Source organism: Acanthaster planci, linkage group LG04, assembly GCF_054643075.1.
Source record: "Acanthaster planci isolate LZ-2023a linkage group LG04, COTS_SCS, whole genome shotgun sequence".
Classification (NCBI taxonomy): Eukaryota; Metazoa; Echinodermata; class Asteroidea; order Valvatida; family Acanthasteridae; genus Acanthaster; species Acanthaster planci.
The window spans coordinates 17,403,943-17,426,460 of record NC_141780.1 but is presented as its reverse complement, the minus strand read 5'-3'; the positions used below and the strand labels follow the sequence as shown (position 1 = coordinate 17,426,460).

Below are 22,518 nucleotides of genomic sequence, written 5' to 3'. Positions count from 1 at the left end.
GCCTTTCCCCGAAGACTCTCCCAAAATAGTAGTAAAACTATGCGCTCGCGGCTCTGAAGGTAGCCGTCCGCCTCTATATTTCTTGGGGCTTTGTGTCCAAGAAATACCCCGACCTGGAAGCTACCGGTCCAAATTCGGGATTTATAGAAATATTTCTATGACCCCTCCTGATTATGGCACGTCTTATTGTAAAAACTGCGAGGGACCACATATTATTAATGAGCTCGCGCGCGTGCAGAAATCCAACCATTTGGTGAAACGCATCCTCTCCCACGTAAATTTGAAATAGCGCCTTCAAGCTACGGGTTACATATTACGTACGTGTACCGTCTTTGTGTGTGTGAGACACTCGGGCACTAACTAGTAAAACTGCATGTTTTGTAGGATTATGATCACATTGACATTTTCTTGTATGTCAGTCGTGTTTGTCGAATTACTTTTGGGGAAGGAGGGGTCTGGTTTTATGCCCTCATCAAACCTGTTTGAAATAACAGGTACATTTGGGAAGTATTGAGTTTGAAAAGGGAGCTACTTGACTATGCCATTTTTCTAACTCCGAGTTCCGATATTAAACTGATGGCCAATGAGGCACGGATTAATTCAAATGACAACATTAAGTTTCAGTCAGCCCGATCAAACTTAAGTATAACGTGAGTTACCTGGGGGGGGGACAGGATCGCCTAAGCGCCTTTTCAGGCCACAATGGGGTGAAACCAAAAGCTAATACTGATTTGACATCCATTGCAATCTCGATGTCGGTTTTTGTGGTTGAAATTCCAGCAACTAGGATTGTTAATTTCTTTCGAGTTTATTTCATTATTTCCCTGCTTGTATTTTTTAGGGCAGACCTGTCTGACTAGGGTAAAGTGATGGATCAACCTTTCACAAGAACAGGAGCGGCAGATGCAACGCATTTGTTGCAACTTTTGGGGGTAACCCAAGAAGATACGGGACGTCTTTTTTGAGAGAATTGTTCTTGAAAAATATCCAATTACTCTGCAGTTGAAAGCGAACGAAAGTTGTTGTTTTAAACAAATGAAAATGTATTTCCATCAATACAATGGGAAGGCGAGTGCCGCCCGCCTGTGCCACTCCTGGATCTCTTACTTTTGAATCACCAATAATAAACATTATACGCCGGACAGTTTTTATACTGAGATCACTGAGAAGAAATGGACCCAACACGGTCGGGATCAGTTTCACCGTCGAAAATTTAAAACACGAATGAAACTAAATCAACATCAGTCCTGTTGCTTACTCTATTCAAACCTAGAAAACTGCCTTGTGGGTTCTGCGCCCAGGGACGTGGAAAAAAAATGTGGTGAGGGAAAAATGCAAAAGTTATGCGGTGTTGACCAAGCATTCAGGCGCACGGACTCCTGAAATTCGCAAGGAATCGCAGTTACCGGCTTCCATATAGGACTCTTCTGGGATCTCGGAGTTCCCGGCCCACCGCACTTCCTCCCTGCCCATCCATTTAACCCCCAAAAGGGTTCGAGCGGCCATGCAAGGGAGGAAACGAGACAAGCCCCTAAGCCCTGGCCGCCGAGTGGGCCATAACGTCTCGAACCTGTACTAAGGCGCTCACCTGGACTTCGCGGACAGTGCCAGCCGCAGAGCTTATCCGTTAGGCTAAGGTACTGCTGGTATTTGACGGGGGTGAATTGGAGTCTCTTATAGCTACTGACAGCAAGCGTCGGCAAAATAAAAAAGTCACTTCTGGGATTCGAACCCACCGTCTAACGATCTGATAACCGCAAGCTTAACCACTCGGCCATCTCAGAGATACTGTTTTTTGCTGTTCATCTTAATTAAGGAGATAACAAAGTCATTCAGCTTACTGAACAGAATGTTGCTGTGTAAATACTGAGTGACTGAAACGTTATCCGCCCTGAGCCGAAGTGCACCCTCAGCGGCGAAAGAAAGACGGGGGTACTAAGTTTTCCAACCGGGTTCTAACACGCGTTCGGCGAGCACGCAAAGACCGCTACAAACAAATTCCCATAGACAGCAATGAAAATCCCCACACTTCGCAATTATTTCAAAAATACTCACAACTCTCACAGGTGTCCAGGCTGCAGAGAAATACGATGATCGACACGTCTCCTTTCATTTTCCTTTCAATTTTCGGGGGGGGGTGGACAAATGAATTTTGGAGAAATTTTCACCAGAAGCAGACCACCCCTAAAATGAAGAAAATGTCCCTGCCCAGGAAAGTAGCCATTTTCAAATCCATCCCTCTGCAAAACGGCCAAATAGTGCCATTTTCGCACCCGATTGCATCCAAATATTTTCAAGCCCAAAGTCCGGGCCAGAGGTTCAGTGCCACATTTCTCCAAGTCCTCAATTCAAGACTCTCAGGACTCTCTAATGTAGAATATTTGGAGTCTATAACTTTTATCAACGAGCTCGGCGGACATAGTTAGGGCCTTTCAGCGAGGGTGCACCCTCAAGGCGCATAAACTTGCCTACCTATGCGGTGCGTGAGCACTAAAGGACTGTCCATTTCATGTCAAAACACGCCCCCTTTTATTCCTGCTCGGAGCGGGAAATAGTGTTTTTGATTTGAGTTGAGTTGATTTATTCACTATTTCCAAAAACGTCTTATTACAAAAACTAAATGAAAGAAAAGCAAACTCAACGATTTCCAAAAGTAAAAATAGTAGGGATAACGCCAAAAAAAATTCAATTGATTTAACTTATTTCCATTGCGGTCCCAACTGATGAGAATTAACCTGACAAGTACAGTAAAATAGATCTAAAATCTTCCAAACATTATAGACGAATCAAAAACACAAAAATCACGTGGCAAAAGCAGAAGTACACATTCACACAAACAGTGGTCGTCAATATTAAAGGCTCTCCCTGACAGCTTCTCTTAAATGAACCCCAATCAATATGGGCGAGTGCCCGGACCACGTCTATCCGGATCCTGACTAACTTGGTCATACACGCGGATGCGCCAGAATTTGCAGATTCCCATCGGTCGATAGTTGAAGTTGGGCGTATACAAGTAACTCCATATGCACGCAGTGCATGTGCAGTGGACCTAGTTAAAACTTAAGTGACGTCCCACTTGATACACCTGCCTACATGTCCCAACTCTTTCGCAGTGTTACATGAAAGACTCGCCGTGTTTGCCTTTTTTTGGGGGGGGGTCTCTCGTTTCCTTTACTAGCATGAAATGACAGCCCAATCATTAACCCAATAGTTCTGCAAAATAACACGTGCTGTGTGGTGATCTGATGTGTGGTGTATGGCTCTCCGGACACACTGTCCTGTAGAGAGTACCTCTTTTACAGCAGATTCTTTTTCTGTAAAGATGTTATATATAACCTGTTATATATAATTTGTAAAGATGTGGTCGACCGAGCACTTTTTCTGTCATATTATAATTCGTTTTCAACATTGTAGACCTTCCCCATTGTGGTTCTTCTTATAAATCCTTGCATTTTCCCATTAGTCCCTTTTTTTACAGTCCAGTCCGGCGGTGATCCATGAAAATCGTTAAAAAAAACGAAAAAACCAAGGGGAGCGGAGATTCAAGTTGTTTAATTGAATAGGACCTGGTGGCCTATGCGTTTATGGTTGCACTAGTACTACGCCAAATACGCGCTCGCAAAAAACAGCGCAAAATCAGACCGATACTGCGCGCCTGTTGACTCTCGGGAAGAGGTTGGCCTCCGTTTTTTTCGCTGAAAATTCAAGATTGTGGCCAGAAGATTACTTTTCGTTTCATTGTGATGGGGGTTAGCAGCGAAAAAAAGATTTTTATTCGCCTTTCCCCGAAGACTCTCCCAAAATAGTAGTAAAACTATGCGCTCGCGGCTCTGAAGGTAGCCGTCCGCCTCTATATTTCTTGGGGCTTTGTGTCCAAGAAATACCCCGACCTGGAAGCTACCGGTCCAAATTCGGGATTTATAGAAATATTTCTATGACCCCTCCTGATTATGGCACGTCTTATTGTAAAAACTGCGAGGGACCACATATTATTAATGAGCTCGCGCGCGTGCAGAAATCCAACCATTTGGTGAAACGCATCCTCTCCCACGTAAATTTGAAATAGCGCCTTCAAGCTACGGGTTACATATTACGTACGTGTACCGTCTTTGTGTGTGTGAGACACTCGGGCACTAACTAGTAAAACTGCATGTTTTGTAGGATTATGATCACATTGACATTTTCTTGTATGTCAGTCGTGTTTGTCGAATTACTTTTGGGGAAGGAGGGGTCTGGTTTTATGCCCTCATCAAACCTGTTTGAAATAACAGGTACATTTGGGAAGTATTGAGTTTGAAAAGGGAGCTACTTGACTATGCCATTTTTCTAACTCCGAGTTCCGATATTAAACTGATGGCCAATGAGGCACGGATTAATTCAAATGACAACATTAAGTTTCAGTCAGCCCGATCAAACTTAAGTATAACGTGAGTGAATTGTTCTTGAAAAATATCCAATTACTCTGCAGTTGAAAGCGAACGAAAGTTGTTGTTTTAAACAAATGAAAATGTATTTCCATCAATACAATGGGAAGGCGAGTGCCGCCCGCCTGTGCCACTCCTGGATCTCTTACTTTTGAATCACCAATAATAAACATTATACGCCGGACAGTTTTTATACTGAGATCACTGAGAAGAAATGGACCCAACACGGTCGGGATCAGTTTCACCGTCGAAAATTTAAAACACGAATGAAACTAAATCAACATCAGTCCTGTTGCTTACTCTATTCAAACCTAGAAAACTGCCTTGTGGGTTCTGCGCCCAGGGACGTGGAAAAAAAATGTGGTGAGGGAAAAATGCAAAAGTTATGCGGTGTTGACCAAGCATTCAGGCGCACGGACTCCTGAAATTCGCAAGGAATCGCAGTTACCGGCTTCCATATAGGACTCTTCTGGGATCTCGGAGTTCCCGGCCCACCGCACTTCCTCCCTGCCCATCCATTTAACCCCCAAAAGGGTTCGAGCGGCCATGCAAGGGAGGAAACGAGACAAGCCCCTAAGCCCTGGCCGCCGAGTGGGCCATAACGTCTCGAACCTGTACTAAGGCGCTCACCTGGACTTCGCGGACAGTGCCAGCCGCAGAGCTTATCCGTTAGGCTAAGGTACTGCTGGTATTTGACGGGGGTGAATTGGAGTCTCTTATAGCTACTGACAGCAAGCGTCGGCAAAATAAAAAAGTCACTTCTGGGATTCGAACCCACCGTCTAACGATCTGATAACCGCAAGCTTAACCACTCGGCCTTCTCAGAGATACTGTTTTTTGCTGTTCATCTTAATTAAGGAGATAACAAAGTCATTCAGCTTACTGAACAGAATGTTGCTGTGTAAATACTGAGTGACTGAAACGTTATCCGCCCTGAGCCGAAGTGCACCCTCAGCGGCGAAAGAAAGACGGGGGTACTAAGTTTTCCAACCGGGTTCTAACACGCGTTCGGCGAGCACGCAAAGACCGCTACAAACAAATTCCCATAGACAGCAATGAAAATCCCCACACTTCGCAATTATTTCAAAAATACTCACAACTCTCACAGGTGTCCAGGCTGCAGAGAAATACGATGATCGACACGTCTCCTTTCATTTTCCTTTCAATTTTCGGGGGGGGTGGACAAATGAATTTTGGAGAAATTTTCACCAGAAGCAGACCACCCCTAAAATGAAGAAAATGTCCCTGCCCAGGAAAGTAGCCATTTTCAAATCCATCCCTCTGCAAAACGGCCAAATAGTGCCATTTTCGCACCCGATTGCATCCAAATATTTTCAAGCCCAAAGTCCGGGCCAGAGGTTCAGTGCCACATTTCTCCAAGTCCTCAATTCAAGACTCTCAGGACTCTCTAATGTAGAATATTTGGAGTCTATAACTTTTATCAACGAGCTCGGCGGACATAGTTAGGGCCTTTCAGCGAGGGTGCACCCTCAAGGCGCATAAACTTGCCTACCTATGCGGTGCGTGAGCACTAAAGGACTGTCCATTTCATGTCAAAACACGCCCCCTTTTATTCCTGCTCGGAGCGGGAAATAGTGTTTTTGATTTGAGTTGAGTTGATTTATTCACTATTTCCAAAAACGTCTTATTACAAAAACTAAATGAAAGAAAAGCAAACTCAACGATTTCCAAAAGTAAAAATAGTAGGGATAACGCCAAAAAAAATTCAATTGATTTAACTTATTTCCATTGCGGTCCCAACTGATGAGAATTAACCTGACAAGTACAGTAAAATAGATCTAAAATCTTCCAAACATTATAGACGAATCAAAAACACAAAAATCACGTGGCAAAAGCAGAAGTACACATTCACACAAACAGTGGTCGTCAATATTAAAGGCTCTCCCTGACAGCTTCTCTTAAATGAACCCCAATCAATATGGGCGAGTGCCCGGACCACGTCTATCCGGATCCTGACTAACTTGGTCATACACGCGGATGCGCCAGAATTTGCAGATTCCCATCGGTCGATAGTTGAAGTTGGGCGTATACAAGTAACTCCATATGCACGCAGTGCATGTGCAGTGGACCTAGTTAAAACTTAAGTGACGTCCCACTTGATACACCTGCCTACATGTCCCAACTCTTTCGCAGTGTTACATGAAAGACTCGCCGTGTTTGCCTTTTGGGGGGGGTCTCTCGTTTCCTTTACTAGCATGAAATGACAGCCCAATCATTAACCCAATAGTTCTGCAAAATAACACGTGCTGTGTGGTGATCTGATGTGTGGTGTATGGCTCTCCGGACACACTGTCCTGTAGAGAGTACCTCTTTTACAGCAGATTCTTTTTCTGTAAAGATGTTATATATAACCTGTTATATATAATTTGTAAAGATGTGGTCGACCGAGCACTTTTTCTGTCATATTATAATTCGTTTTCAACATTGTAGACCTTCCCCATTGTGGTTCTTCTTATAAATCCTTGCATTTTCCCATTAGTCCCTTTTTTTACAGTCCAGTCCGGCGGTGATCCATGAAAATCGTTAAAAAAAAACGAAAAAACCAAGGGGAGCGGAGATTCAAGTTGTTTAATTGAATAGGACCTGGTGGCCTATGCGTTTATGGTTGCACTAGTACTACGCCAAATACGCGCTCGCAGAAAACAGCGCAAAATCAGACCGATACTGCGCGCCTGTTGACTCTCGGGAAGAGGTTGGCCTCCGTTTTTTTCGCTGAAAATTCAAGATTGTGGCCAGAAGATTACTTTTCGTTTCATTGTGATGGGGGTTAGCAGCGAAAAAAAGATTTTTATTCGCCTTTCCCCGAAGACTCTCCCAAAATAGTAGTAAAACTATGCGCTCGCGGCTCTGAAGGTAGCCGCCCGCCTCTATATTTCTTGGGGCTTTGTGTCCAAGAAATACCCCGACCTGGAAGCTACCGGTCCAAATTCGGGATTTATAGAAATATTTCTATGACCCCTCCTGATTATGGCACGTCTTATTGTAAAAACTGCGAGGGACCACATATTATTAATGAGCTCGCGCGCGTGCAGAAATCCAACCATTTGGTGAAACGCATCCTCTCCCACGTAAATTTGAAATAGCGCCCTCAAGCTACGGGTTACATATTACGTACGTGTACCGTCTTTGTGTGTGTGAGACACTCGGGCACTAACTAGTAAAACTGCATGTTTTGTAGGATTATGATCACTTTGACATTTTCTTGTATGTCAGTCGTGTTTGTCGAATTACTTTTGGGGAAGGAGGGGTCTGGTTTTATGCCCTCATCAAACCTGTTTGAAATAACAGGTACATTTGGGAAGTATTGAGTTTGAAAAGGGAGCTACTTGACTATGCCATTTTTCTAACTCCGAGTTCCGATATTAAACTGATGGCCAATGAGGCACGGATTAATTCAAATGACAACATTAAGTTCCAGTCAGCCCGATCAAACTTAAGTATAACGTGAGTTACCTGGGGGGGGACAGGATCGCCTAAGCACCTTTTCAGGCCACAATGGGGTGAAACCAAAAGCTAATACTGATTTGACATCCATTGCAAACTCGATGTCGGTTTTTGTGGTTGAAATTCCAGCAACTAGGATTGTTAATTTCTTTCGAGTTTATTTCATTATTTCCCTGCTTGTATTTTTTAGGGCAGACCTGTCTGACTAGGGTAAGTGATGGATCAACCTTTCACAAGAACAGGAGCGGCAGATGCAACGCATTTGTTGCAACTTTTGGGGGTAACCCAAGAAGATACGGGACGTCTTTTTTGAGAGAATTGTTCTTGAAAAATATCCAATTACTCTGCAGTTGAAAGCGAACGAAATTTGTTGTTTTAAACAAATGAAAATGTATTTCCATCAATACAATGGGAAGGCGAGTGCCGCCCGCCTGTGCCACTCCTGGATCTCTTACTTTTGAATCACCGATAATAAACATTATACGCCGGACAGCTTTTATACTGAGATCACTGAGAAGAAATGGACCCAACACGGTCGGGATCAGTTTCACCGTCGAAAATTTAAAACACGAATGAAACTTAATCAGCATCAGTCCTGTTGCTTACTCTATTCAAACCTAGAAAACTGCCTTGTGGGTTCTGCGCCCAGGGACGTGGAAAAAAAATGTGGTGAGGGAAAAATGCAAAAGTTATGCGGTGTTGACCAAGCATTCAGGCGCACGGACTCCTGAAATTCGCAAGGAATCGCAGTTACCGGCTTCCATATAGGACTCTTCTGGGATCTCGGAGTTCCCGGCCCACCGCACTTCCTCCCTGCCCATCCATTTAACCCCCAAAAGGGTTCGAGCGGCCATGCAAGGGAGGAAACGAGACCAGCCCCTAAGCCCTGGCCGCCGAGTGGGCCATAACGTCTCGAACCTGTACTAAGGCGCTCACCTGGACTTCGCGGACAGTGCCAGCCGCAGAGCTTATCCGTTAGGCTAAGGTACTGCTGGTATTTGACGGGGGTGAATTGGAGTCTCTTATAGCTACTGACAGCAAGCGTCGGCAAAATAAAAAAGTCACTTCTGGGATTCGAACCCACCGTCTAACGATCTGATAACCGCAAGCTTAACCACTCGGCCATCTCAGAGATACTGTTTTTTTGCTGTTCATCTTAATTAAGGAGATAACAAAGTCATTCAGCTTACTGAACAGAATGTTGCTGTGTAAATACTGAGTGACTGAAACGTTATCCGCCCTGAGCCGAAGTGCACCCTCAGCGGCGAAAGAAAGACGGGGGTACTAAGTTTGCCAACCGGGTTCTAACACGCGTTCGGCGAGCACGCAAAGACCGCTACAAACAAATTCCCATAGACAGCAATGAAAATCCCCACACTTCGCAATTATTTTAAAAATACCCACAACTCTCACAGGTGTCCAGGCTGCAGAGAAATACGATGATCGACACGTCTCCTTTCATTTTCCTTTCAATTTTCGGGGGGGGGTGGACAAATGAATTTTGGAGAAATTTTCACCAGAAGCAGACCACCCCTAAAATGAAGAAAATGTCCCTGCCCAGGAAAGTAGCCATTTTCAAATCCATCCCTCTGCAAAACGGCCAAATAGTGCCATTTTCGCACCCGATTGCATCCAAATATTTTCAAGCCCAAAGTCCGGGCCAGAGGTTCAGTGCCACATTTCTCCAATTCCTCAATTCAAGACTCTCAGGACTCTCTAATGTAGAATATTTGGAGTCTATAACTTTTATCAACGAGCTCGGCGGACATAGTTAGGGCCTTTCAGCGAGGGTGCACCCTCAAGGCGCATAAACTTGCCTACCTATGCGGTGCGTGAGCACTAAAGGACTGTCCATTTCATGTCAAAACACGCCCCCTTTTATTCCTGCTCGGAGCGGGAAATAGTGTTTTTGATTTGAGTTGAGTTGATTTATTCACTATTTCCAAAAACGTCTTATTACAAAAACTAAATGAAAGAAAAGCAAACTCAACGATTTCCAAAAGTAAAAATAGTAGGGATAACGCAAAAAAAAAATTCAATTGATTTAACTTATTTCCATTGCGGTCCCAACTGATGAGAATTAACCTGACAAGTACAGTAAAATAGATCTAAAATCTTCCAAGCATTATAGACGAATCAAAAACACAAAAATCACGTGGCAAAAGCAGAAGTACACATTCACACAAACAGTGGTCGTCAATATTAAAGGCTCTCCCTGACAGCTTCTCTTAAATGAACCCCAATCAATATGGGCGAGTGCCCGGACCACGTCTATCCGGATCCTGACTAACTTGGTCATACACGCGGATGCGCCAGAATTTGCAGATTCCCATCGGTCGATAGTTGAAGTTGGGCGTATACAAGTAACTCCATATGCACGCAGTGCATGTGCAGTGGACCTAGTTAAAACTTAAGTGACGTCCCACTTGATACACCTGCCTACATGTCCCAACTCTTTCGCAGTGTTACATGAAAGACTCGCCGTGTTTGCCTTTTGGGGGGGGGTCTCTCGTTTCCTTTACTAGCATGAAATGACAGCCCAATCATTAACCCAATAGTTCTGCCAAATAGCACGTGCTGTGTGGTGATCTGATGTGTGGTGTATGGCTCTCCGGACACACTGTCCTGTAGAGAGTACCTCTTTTACAGCAGATTCTTTTTCTGTAAAGATGTTATATATAACCTGTTATATATAATTTGTAAAGATGTGGTCGACCGAGCACTTTTTCTGTCATATTATAATTCGTTTTCAACATTGTAGACCTTCCCCATTGTGGTTCTTCTTATAAATCCTTGCATTTTCCCATTAGTCCCTTTTTTTACAGTCCAGTCCGGCGGTGATCCATGAAAATCGTTAAAAAAAAACGAAAAAACCAAGGGGAGCGGAGATTCAAGTTGTTTAATTGAATAGGACCTGGTGGCCTATGCGTTTATGGTTGCACTAGTACTACGCCAAATACGCGCTCGCAAAAAACAGCGCAAAATCAGACCGATACGGCGCGCCTGTTGACTCTCGGGAAGAGGTTGGCCTCCGTTTTTTTCGCTGAAAATTCAAGATTGTGGCCAGAAGATTACTTTTCGTTTCATTGTGATGGGGGTTAGCAGCGAAAAAAAGATTTTTATTCGCCTTTCCCCGAAGACTCTCCCAAAATAGTAGTAAAACTATGCGCTCGCGGCTCTGAAGGTAGCCGCCCGCCTCTATATTTCTTGGGGCTTTGTGTCCAAGAAATACCCCGACCTGGAAGCTACCGGTCCAAATTCGGGATTTATAGAAATATTTCTATGACCCCTCCTGATTATGGCACGTCTTATTGTAAAAACTGCGAGGGACCACATATTATTAATGAGCTTGCGCGCGTGCAGAAATCCAACCATTTGGTGAAACGCATCCTCTCCCACGTAAATTTGAAATAGCGCCCTCAAGCTACGGGTTACATATTACGTACGTGTACCGTCTTTGTGTGTGTGAGACACTCGGGCACTAACTAGTAAAACTGCATGTTTTGTAGGATTATGATCACTTTGACATTTTCTTGTATGTCAGTCGTGTTTGTCGAATTACTTTTGGGGAAGGAGGGGTCTGGTTTTATGCCCTCATCAAACCTGTTTGAAATAACAGGTACATTTGGGAAGTATTGAGTTTGAAAAGGGAGCTACTTGACTATGCCATTTTTCTAACTCCGAGTTCCGATATTAAACTGATGGCCAATGAGGCACGGATTAATTCAAATGACAACATTAAGTTTCAGTCAGCCCGATCAAACTTAAGTATAACGTGAGTTACCTGGGGGGAGGACAGGATCGCCTAAGCGCCTTTTCAGGCCACAATGGGGTGAAACCAAAAGCTAATACTGATTTGACATCCATTGCAAACTCGATGTCGGTTTTTGTGGTTGAAATTCCAGCAACTAGGATTGTTAATTTCTTTCGAGTTTATTTCATTATTTCCCTGCTTGTATTTTTTAGGGCAGACTTGTCTGACTAGGGTAAGTGATGGATCAACCTTTCACAAGAACAGGAGCGGCAGATGCAACGCATTTGTTGCAACTTTTGGGGGTAACCCAAGAAGACACACTGTCCTGTAGAGAGTACCTCTTTTACAGCAGATTTTTTTTCTGTAAAGATGTTATATATAACCTGTTATATATAATTTGTAAAGATGTGGTCGACCAAGCACTTTTTCTGTCATATTATAATTCGTTTTCAACATTGTAGACCTTCACCATTGTGGTTCTTCGTATAAATCCTTGCATTTTCCCATTAGTCCCTTTTTTTACAGTCCAGTGTGGCGGTGATCCATGAAAATCGTTAAAAAAAAACGAAAAAACCATGGGGACCGGAGATTTAGGTTGTTTAATTAAATAGGACCTGGTGGTCTATGCGTTTATGGTTGCACTAGTACTACGCCAAATACGCGCTCGCAGAAAACAGCGCAAAATCAGACCGATATAGCGCGCCTGTTGACTCTCGGGAAGAGGTTGGCCTCCGTTTTATCACTGGTAATTCAAGATTCTGGCCAGAAGATCACTTTTCGTTTCAATGTGAAGGGGGTTAGCCTAGCAGCGGAAAAAAAATTATTCTCCTTTCCCCGAAGATACTCTCAAAATAGTAGTAAAACTATGCGCTCAGCTCTCAAGGTAGCCGCCCGCCTCTATCCAAAATAGGCCCTCAATCTTGGTGCTTTGTGTACAAGAAATACCCTGACATGGAAGGTATCAGTCAAAAATTCGAGATTCAAAGAAATATTTCTATGATCCGTCCTGATTATGGCATGTCTTATGCAATTGGAGAGGGGGGTAGTCAAATTTTGACTGTGTTTTCCCAGCACAGAGGGGATTTTTTTCAGATTCACTTTAGTCCGTATGCTTGTAATCATATGTTAATGAATTGTCATTGATTTCATATCTTTGATGGTCTTTCCTTCAGTTCATTAAACAACCCTCCAGTCTTCTAAATCTTTTCCTACCCAGGTAGGCCTCACACAACTTGGGCAGCAGCAGTTTCCAGTTCGGCGGCAGGTGGTGCACGCGGTACAATGAATGCCCTCGAAGGCATTGACTGCCGTCTCCCCAGCCTGCGTCGTTCAACAGGTGTCAACGTCGGCAAGCACAAGTTTTGCTTCAATGTCTTTTCTCCTTCTGCAGTATATTGTACCTGAACAGTTGTTTAGGGTCTGGGAGAGACCAGTCCAAGAATGAAAGATATGTTAGTATACTGTTGTGTTTGTATGTACATAACTTTATGTAAACATTCTGCCACTAAAAGGTTTACTTTGTTTTTGCTAATTTTGAAACCTTTTTTGTACCTTTTGTTGTGGTGTGAAGCATTACACGAACATTGTATAATAATTGCTAAAAATGAACATACATGTACATTGACTTCACCTGTGGTGTCAACATCTGAAAAACCGCACACAGTTTGGAATGTCAACCGGAGACCGGTTTGCTTGAGCTTCAGGCTTCACACCCACAATATCTCAATGGTTGATCCAAATTTAAATAATGAACATTTGTGCTACAGTTGCGTGGAGGCTCACATGCATGTAATGTAGAGTTTAGAGACCCTTGAACAAAAAAAAGGACTTGCTGGAAATCAATAGAAGATGCAGTGGTTTGTGTCATATCTTTATTTCTAATTAGGCTCTTGTTTGTTGCAGATTGGCTGGATGTTTGTAAATAACTCTTTTCCCAGTGATTTCAAAGGCAGGAGAAATTATATCATTTGTCTATTCACGCTTTATGTATTTATTTATCTAACCATGAATGCATTTTATTTACTTCAAGGAACTTCAAATTGATGTTTTTTGCAGATGGCAGTTTTCCTCAGACGAGATTTTCCATGGTGAAGGTGGCAAGTTAATATGGTAGATTAGTGGTAGCTAATCTACCATATTAACTTGTATAACATGTTTATGTGGCTCTGAAAAAAAAAAGAACTAGAGGGAACTCAGCATTTCAGACAGTATGCTCAGTTATCAGGAAACAGATAAAGCATACTTTCCAAAACGTCAAATACCCCCTGGTTCTTTCCAGAACCACACCTACAAAAGAGATAATTCTGCATGATGCTACTGCAAACTTGTCACTTAACTCGCAGTTTTCCTCTTGCAACTTTAATAAAAACCCAGTAACCCTTTCTTTGAGAGCTCTTCTGAATCCATGAAGGCAAAGTGTGGTGTTTCTTATCAGGTGACTAATTTTTGCAGAACCAGAAAAGTGTTGCAACTGATATTTGTGCAGATTAAAAAAATCTAACTGAACTAACAGCGTGCTTTTGTCCGGTATGACTCGGCATACCTAAAAGCGACAGATTCCACTTAATATTCATACATGTACTTGAACTTTTTTAGGGTTGTACTTTTTACCTACTGAAATCCCTGGTTTGCTCCTTTCTGAATACAAAGTTATACCTTTCCATTTTCTGCATTTTCCCCAATTTTTGGTATTTGTGAGCACTCTTAACATGTTTTACAGTGTGCACTGATAGTCTTTGTTTAAAAATATACATTATTTCTATTACCAAATGGTTGGAGTTCCATTAACATCAGTAGACCTTACAGACAATCCATTGGTGGAGGAAAAACATTGAAGCTGTCAAGAACTTGGTGTGCAATGGTGCCTTGAACTGAAAAAAGAGGCTGTCAAATAGAGTTCAGTAGATCCCCAATCATTTGTTTCATTCCAGATAGGGTGTTTATTCCATTCTAGACGGTCAAAAGTGCAATACATTCCAAAAGACACCCTTGTGGTTATTCCTTCAAACAAAAGTTGATAAAATCCTTTGAATTGAATTTTTGGCTGTGGCAAATTCAGTGAAGGCAGTGAGGCCTTGCACTTTCTCATTTTTTTAGCAGATGGTCAGATAATAGTACATGTATGCCAGTCAGAAGTGCCACAAAAGTATGAAAAAAAGCAATGCTTAGCTGTTAAAATGTCAGCACCTAAAAATTAACCCAAACTCCCATCCCTCCGCCACAAAAGCTGATGACACACTTGTTGGGTTGATTCATGCTTGATGCAACAGCAGATCTAAGCCAGTTCATCGCATTACATCAGCAGCTGCAGTTTCATTTGGACTCAGACCATTGCTCTAACAAATTTCTTGACATCCTTTTAGATCTTGTCTATTATCAAAGTCATCGGACTTTAACATTTAATTTAATTTCACTCTACAGCTCTCTTTCACAACACGTCATTAATTCTCCCTGATTTTTGGTCAAACACTTTTTGTATTCCTCTTTTGTTTTGGTATTTAAACCTTTCTGAATTTCATCTGTTGATTTAGGAGTTGGAGGTTGGAGAATTTGTTCCATCTAGTCCCAGGGGAAGACCTTTCAAACCCTCTTCATCAACTTTAAAGGAGGAAGGAAAGTAGAATTACAGTCAGGAGAAATCCTCTTTTCACAGCCTCAGTAAATTTTTTGTTTGTCTTTACTTTAATTATAAAGGTGCCTATTGACCATCAATGTATAATTACTTTGACAATCATTCACATGCGCGCTTAAATGATGGGCCGTTCCCTTTAACCCCATCTTCCCTTACAATTTTTCTCCAAAAAGTTTCTTCCTTGTGTCAGCTGTCATCCCTTTCATTATCCAAGAAAAGATGCAAGATATCAGCCAGTAAAAACCTTTTAATGCAAAAGAGCATCAACCAGTTGGTGTGTAATGTGTACAGCTACACAAAGGCCTACATGAGGTGTTCATTGGTTGAATCTTCTTCAAGCCCAGCTGTATTGTACACGTAGCTTTCTCCCTGTAATTTTAACTTTCATTCTGTAATTTTTTCTCAGTTTTTGATTCAATTTTGTTGGATATGTGAACATAATTTGAAAATCTTTTGGCTAAAGTTATGTGTTTTTCTGTTTTGTCTTTTCCCCATGCAGAAATGTGCTACATCACTCCAGCACACAATGCGCAATAACAGCTGGGCATCCAGCATGTATAGGTCGTCTGTTCATGTACTGATTAACATTCAACTGCTCAACCAATCAGAGTACAGTCGACTCCGGCCATACTTCGTGCCATTTAGGGTCCAGTCCACTAATTCAAGCCCCATTGAAAACAGTGTAAAATCAGCACCGTTCAGGGCCCAATAGCATGCACGCCAACATCCCTGAGATTTCTGAAACACAAATGAAATTCTTGTCTGGTCACTTATCTTTCAATTTATTTTCAATTTTTTGTGGGTTAACCAATTACATTTTTAATTATTCCCACAAAACAAAATCACCCCCAAAAAGTGATTTTTCCAAAGTCTGATTGCAGCCATTTTTCAAGTAGCAACCCTCAACTTTCTCGGGCACTTAGGACCATTTTTCAACCGTAGTTTTTAGCCCTTCTGCCCTCACATGAAACCTCAAAGACCCAGGGAGTTGATCCTGGCAAGGATTTACACAATCTCACCATTTTGGGGGCCAAACAATCTCCTTTTTCAAAAGATACTGTGGGGGCACTTTTAATGCTAATGAGCTGGTCAAAAATTCTCACTTGAATTAGTGGTCTGCACCCTTTGGCTATTGCACAAGAACCAGATTCGGTTACAAAGGTTAGTGTCAGGTCACGCAATAAGCCTTTTGCGAGTTAACTTTGTCCCAAATCTGGTACACTGAGTTCTTCAAATTTACTTGAACATAAAAACTTAAATTCTCCTTACCAAAATCAAAGTTGTTGCTATACCTCATGATTTGGGGTGCGCCTGTGCTTAGTTACATAAGAGACGCCTTGCAACAATACACTTTTCTCAATGGATAAGAAGGACCCAAAGAACCAGTCCATTCCAGAGTTGGTGGTCGCTATGCGAAAGCTTGCCCCGAATCACGAGGTATAGTAACAGTGTTTTTAGTGTGGGGAATTCACATTGTTATGTTTATGTGCAATCAGATAACTCAGTGTACCGGATTTTATTCAAATTTAACATGCAAATGGCTTATTGGCAGTCTGTCACATGTGAAGCATTCAATACAGCATGTTGAGTTGTTGGGTCCTATTGATCTGTGAAGGATAGGTTCCAACAACTGATTGCTTCTGTTTGGAATCGACTAGCTTTTGTGGATGTTTGATTCTGTAAGATTTAATCACTTGCTCAGAGCAACACTGCAAAGAGATTTTGATCAATAATTTAATGATGCCGATATATGTTATGTAAATGTATATGAATATTCCTTCTACTGTCTCACTTTAAAAGTTGTAAGAGTTGCAAACTTGAGTATGTATTGTTTTTTACTCAGATGTTATTGCTCAGATTGTCTCTGAAAACATTAGCGAATTGGAGATTAAAAACCATTATTCATATGGAACTGTGACCTCTGAGTGCAGTTCACTGTTTCTCTTTGCAGATATTATCAACACTCTGTGGCTATTTCCTGTCACGCAGTCAATCTTTAATTTTGGAAACAGGCAACGGCCGCAGTGCCTAATATGTGCTGTGGTCTAGTGGCATTCTGAATGGCTCAAGAAAAGGGGCGGAGATTGATGATCATCACATGCTATTTAGGTAAGTAGTTACCAAAAAAGGCACCTGCGCCAGTTTGAGTACATTGTCAGTGGACCTGTACCATGTGTCAGGCCTTCCCCTAGATCAAGAGAAAGTTGTAACAACATTGGGCTCTGGCAATAAATGGGCACAATGGATTCTACATGAAAGGAATACTGCATGTCCCTATGTGGCTTTTTAATAGTAGAGGTGCTTGAAAGACCAATTTGGAAAGCTGGTTGCCACATTCTGTCTGCAGCCCTGGTTACCATCTTTTGGCAGTTCAGTTATTGGTGTTTGGTTTGTGGCCACGTTGCTAATATTTGAAACTTTGTCTTTAGTTGCATGATGGAAAAATTTAGCTGCTGGACTGACTCACACAAGAACTAGTTGACAGTCCATTATTTGATATGTAATCTGATCATAAAGTTTTCCCAGTATTTGAAAGCCCTGGTTGTTAGTGAACACTTTGTCTCCATTTGACACCAGCTATTTCTGTTCCACTCTTATTTTTCAAATTGAGAAATTCTTTCTTCACTGAAATTTGTAAGGATCAGTCACTGAATAGTTTGATGCATGTTAAGTTTGATACTCACACAGTCTCCTTGATGATTTGAATTACCTGGATTTCTGGGTGAACAAAGCAGTACGCCAAGGACATGAAGTGGATGTTGGAAAACGGACGACCCATTATTTCTTTTTTGACCGTTCTCTGCAGGAGACTTCACGGGGTGATGTCCCAAATGATCAGGTACACGTGTGACTCTTATCATGTCTGGCATATCTGCATAGCTGTATGCTTTCATTAGAGTCAAGGTATTAAACGCAGAGACGCAATTGTTTTCATTGGGAACAGCCACAGATTGCCAAGTGTACTGGTGTTGAGATGCCAAGAGATACAGATCCTCGCTTCTATTATAAATCATTACAGGTTAATCTGATGCCAGTAACAGCTCATCTATTTTGAAGTCAAAAGCCATTCAAGTGAACAACTTCAGGCTTTCTGGTGTTAACCCCTTGTACTCACCTGAGACCTGACATGTTAACTGATTGTACAGACTATTCTGAACTAAACTGAAATAGTGGCTGAGACTGACATGTGGTCATTGCAATCCTGTATGCTACTATATGCTCTCTGAAGAACCTCTTGTTTCCAGTTGGGAATACAATGGTAAAATGAAGTGATCCAAACAGGATTGCATCTAGTTCTCGAAAGGAGGAGTTGGCCATTTTCAGTCGTGCGTATGCTGGTAAATGCTGTCTCTACATACTGCTGTGTCACTGACCAGCTTCTGATTTCTGCTTTTTCCAGGGTATGGTGTATGTTTTTATTCCTTGCTGAGACAATGACTACCAATACATCCGCAAGGTCATGTTCATTACAGAGAACCAGGGATCAGTGTCAGAGCTGAGGATGTGCGAATATTCCATCCATTTCATCAGATACATCCATAAAATGTGAGTTTGGTACCACAGGTCTGTTTAATTAACAGCATAGAGCACCAGCAACATTACAGTGTTGAACATACCATTTTACAACTTCATTGTGGGTACTTTGGTACACCGCAGATGTTGCATGTATCCCGGTGAAAGAGAGAAAAAAAGTCCACAAGGAGTTTTAACTTCAATCATACACATCCAAAAACTCTTTGAAAAATGACTGAGTGCTGTCATCGTGTACCAGGAAAATACCTTTGTTGCACAGATGTTGATGTTTCTTTATGGGATCCATTTATCTTCATTTATAACAACTTCCCATTGGAAATGCTGAAAATCACTTATTCTGGGTCGCACATGTGCACCTCAATATAACATTACTTAAACAAAACAGTAGCAATGTAACTGGAAGTTCTGTATGGCCCAGCCACACCTTGATGTTGGTGTTAATTACATCATAGGAATGCAGTCACAGTGGGGTTTATTTGTGTTTGTGAACACTATTCCTTTTTAATAGTTTTGTTTATTTATTGTTGACATTTTGTAGCTGGGTAAGAAATGCCTCGGGCATTCCAATCAACCACAGGGATCATAATGCTGTTCAGGGTACTGTTATCTGACTGTGACCGGGTGAGGGTGTACAGTATGGCATGGGCTCAGTACAACGACAACTTCACCTTGTATTACTATGACAGAGAGTTCAACTTCTCCCAGATGGCCAGGAACAGCCACGACACCAAAAGTGAGTTGAAGAGCCTGACAGGTTTGACTAGAATAGGCTCCATATGGTGGTACCAGCGTGGCATATTGGATTTCTTCCACTAGAGTACTTGAAGGTATTCTTTTTATTAAAATGAACAAAATGTGAAACAGGGTAAAACAATGTTCAGAGTTTAAAAAAAAATTGTCTGTAGTTTATAAAATTAAACAAAGTTTTAGTAATACTAGCGCTGTTACTACTTGGGGGGGATCTTACAGGTGAGGTTGGGGTTGGGAGAGGGGAATTCACACCCCTTCTGATCTTAACTATCTTGTGGCCAGTCCTTTTAAAACTTGACATCTGTGAAGTATGAATTCAAGCCATTTTACGGTTTGAATCGTCAAAACGATAGGAAAATTATGCGAAAGCTTGGCATAAAAAAGAAGGGAAAAAATGCAGTGTAACAACAAAGGAAGAAAATATTGAAGGGTATGACGTCTGCCCCCCAGCTCATTTAGGATCAGTACTTTGAGCAGGTTGACATGATCTGTACATAAATATGAATGGCTGAATTAAAAAACAAAAGAATTGAACAGGACTTCAGCTCCATGTCTGGCAATGTAAAGCCATTAACACCTCTAAGAAAGCCAAATTCAGTAGTGCACTAATAGGTTGCGCCTCAAAGCCAAAACCAAACCAAAAAGTTTATGTACATGTATGCATATATGAAGTTAACAGAATTTGTGAAATTAAAATTTACAGGGAAATTAATGTTGTTTTATGTTGTGTTCGAAATGTTAATGTAGAAGAGTGTTACAAGGTATTATATACAAGCGGCATCATGACTGGCATTATCAGTTTTCAACTAAACTATTGACTTGCCCATGGTGTTTTACTATTGTGTTGAAATTGCAAAATCCCTAGGGATATTCACTTGTAGCCTTTTATAAAATAGTTCATACTCTTTTCACGGCACAATTTGGGTTACTTTGCGATACGCAATCGTCATCAAAGTTACAGCCGGCAAACCACTCGGCTGTATTGTACACAGTTTGTACAATGTTTCTGCAAACAGGGCATGTGACCTTGCTAAACCCACATGTGTATCCAAGTTACACTGTTATTTACTTATGAAAGTTTCTCATTGCTTTAGAAGTTGACAGGATCACTACTCTAAGATGTGACTCGGCCATTGTCATCATTCTTAGAATCAAACCAAGATGCATGATTTTAATAGACTTTTCTTTTCTTAAGTTTTCTCACTTTGACTACATCCTGTTTCTAATATGTAAGCCCTTACTCATGGTTAGCCTGACATCACTTTACAGTATCCTACTATACTCCAATTGTAGTTCATTGCAACCTCCTCAGTCACTGTTGTAAAGTCATGGTAAAACACATTGCTAAGATTTGTGTTCCGACTACCTTCACAACTAGCGGCTGTTCTCATTCTCTATAGATCTATGCATTTCCATTTTGGCATGGAATTGCCTTTGGGACAATTATACTGTGTGCACAAGGATGATAAATATGAGTAAGTCTGGCAAAAAATGCGCTGAGCTGTGGGCTTAATGCTTATGATCAAATTGGAGCAAGGTTTCTGCTACCAGTGGCATGTCAATGGATCAGTGATTTATGAGAATGCATACAATCAGTACTAGCATCAAATGCAGAATTTACTCATTGAACTTGGTGATAGGCAGGCCGGGGAATTTACTAAATGCTTAGTGAAGAATGTAAGTTAATGTTCATACAGGTACATGTATTTAAGCGCAACATTTTCTGATGAAAGAAAATTTTGGTACCGTCTGGAAGAAAAAAAAGCAAGAAAGGATGGGAAAAATGAAGCTAAAAGGGGTGCATAGCTTTTCAGTTTTTTATAAAGTGTGCCTGCGAGGATCCTTTTTTCTGTTGCACATTGAAATTGCAATGTTTTAGCTGTCACTTCTCTTTTTTGGTAATTCTTTTGTTGTCTGCATAGGGTGTAGGCATGGAAAACATCAGACAGTCACTTGTAAAAAGTATTTTTCAATTACACCAAAGCACAGTAACTCCAATTTTTGATATTGAATTAATTTGGTCGACAGTAATCTTGGCCAAGGTGGATAATCTTTATGTCTTTAGATGAAATGTCACTTCATGTATTGACAAAATAAAGGAAAAAGGTTTCTGAGTGGGAATGCATCTCAATACCCAGTTTAGCTTCAGGGTTTTGTTTTAATAGCAAAGACAAAAAATTGCAAAACTAAAGATCAAATAAGTTCTACTGTTTTTTAATTGTTTGTTGGGTTGTTGGGTTGTTTCTTTGTTTGTTTGTGTGGGGTTTTTTTGGGTGTACGGGAGGTGTTGGCATAGTAATTCAGTTTGATTTTACCAGAGTGCATAAGGCCAGGGTAACTCCTGGGATTGCATGTTAATCATTTACAGATGTTGCTAATGTTTGGAAAATGTGCATGTATGTAACAAACCCTTGGTGAAATACAGTGATACACAGGGCGCAATTGGTTGGATAATTTCACAGCAGATCAGATTTGATTTTGTTTACTGCTAATTAGTATGTTCATACAACAGAAAAAACCTTGGTAATTAGTGTGTGTACTTTATACTTTTTGAATTGGTATTTTTTCAATGAAATTTCACCTCGAAGTGAAGGAGTGATAACAGGCTATAGTTGTGAATGACAGTGAGATAACAGTCCTAATTTGAGTAAAATGTAGTGAATGAATTCTATTTAGATTTATCAGATTTGAATAGTTTCAAATTTGTACGATACTTCAGTCCTGCCAAATCACATGTACATGTACACTTGGAAAAGTATATTTTTTTAATGGGCTGTGAAATTATTGTAAAACTAAATAAGTATTTATATTTTTTACTGGATCATCTCAACTGATTGTTTGTATAATGTGATGGTCGCAGAGAACCATCATAGTGTATATACATGTACATTTTTCTTATTGAATATTTAATCATGTGATGACTCAACAGCACAGTTTGTATGTGATTGCCCAGTTAGTTG

The 22,518-nt window shown here is 41.3% G+C and overlaps 1 pseudogene; it reads left to right on the top strand.

The window, feature by feature from the left end:
* Window positions 1-11,716: 11,716 nt before the first annotated feature.
* On the top strand, window positions 11,717-21,796 carry LOC147799428 (alpha-N-acetylgalactosaminide alpha-2,6-sialyltransferase 2-like; annotated as a pseudogene).
* Window positions 21,797-22,518: the final 722 nt, after the last annotated feature.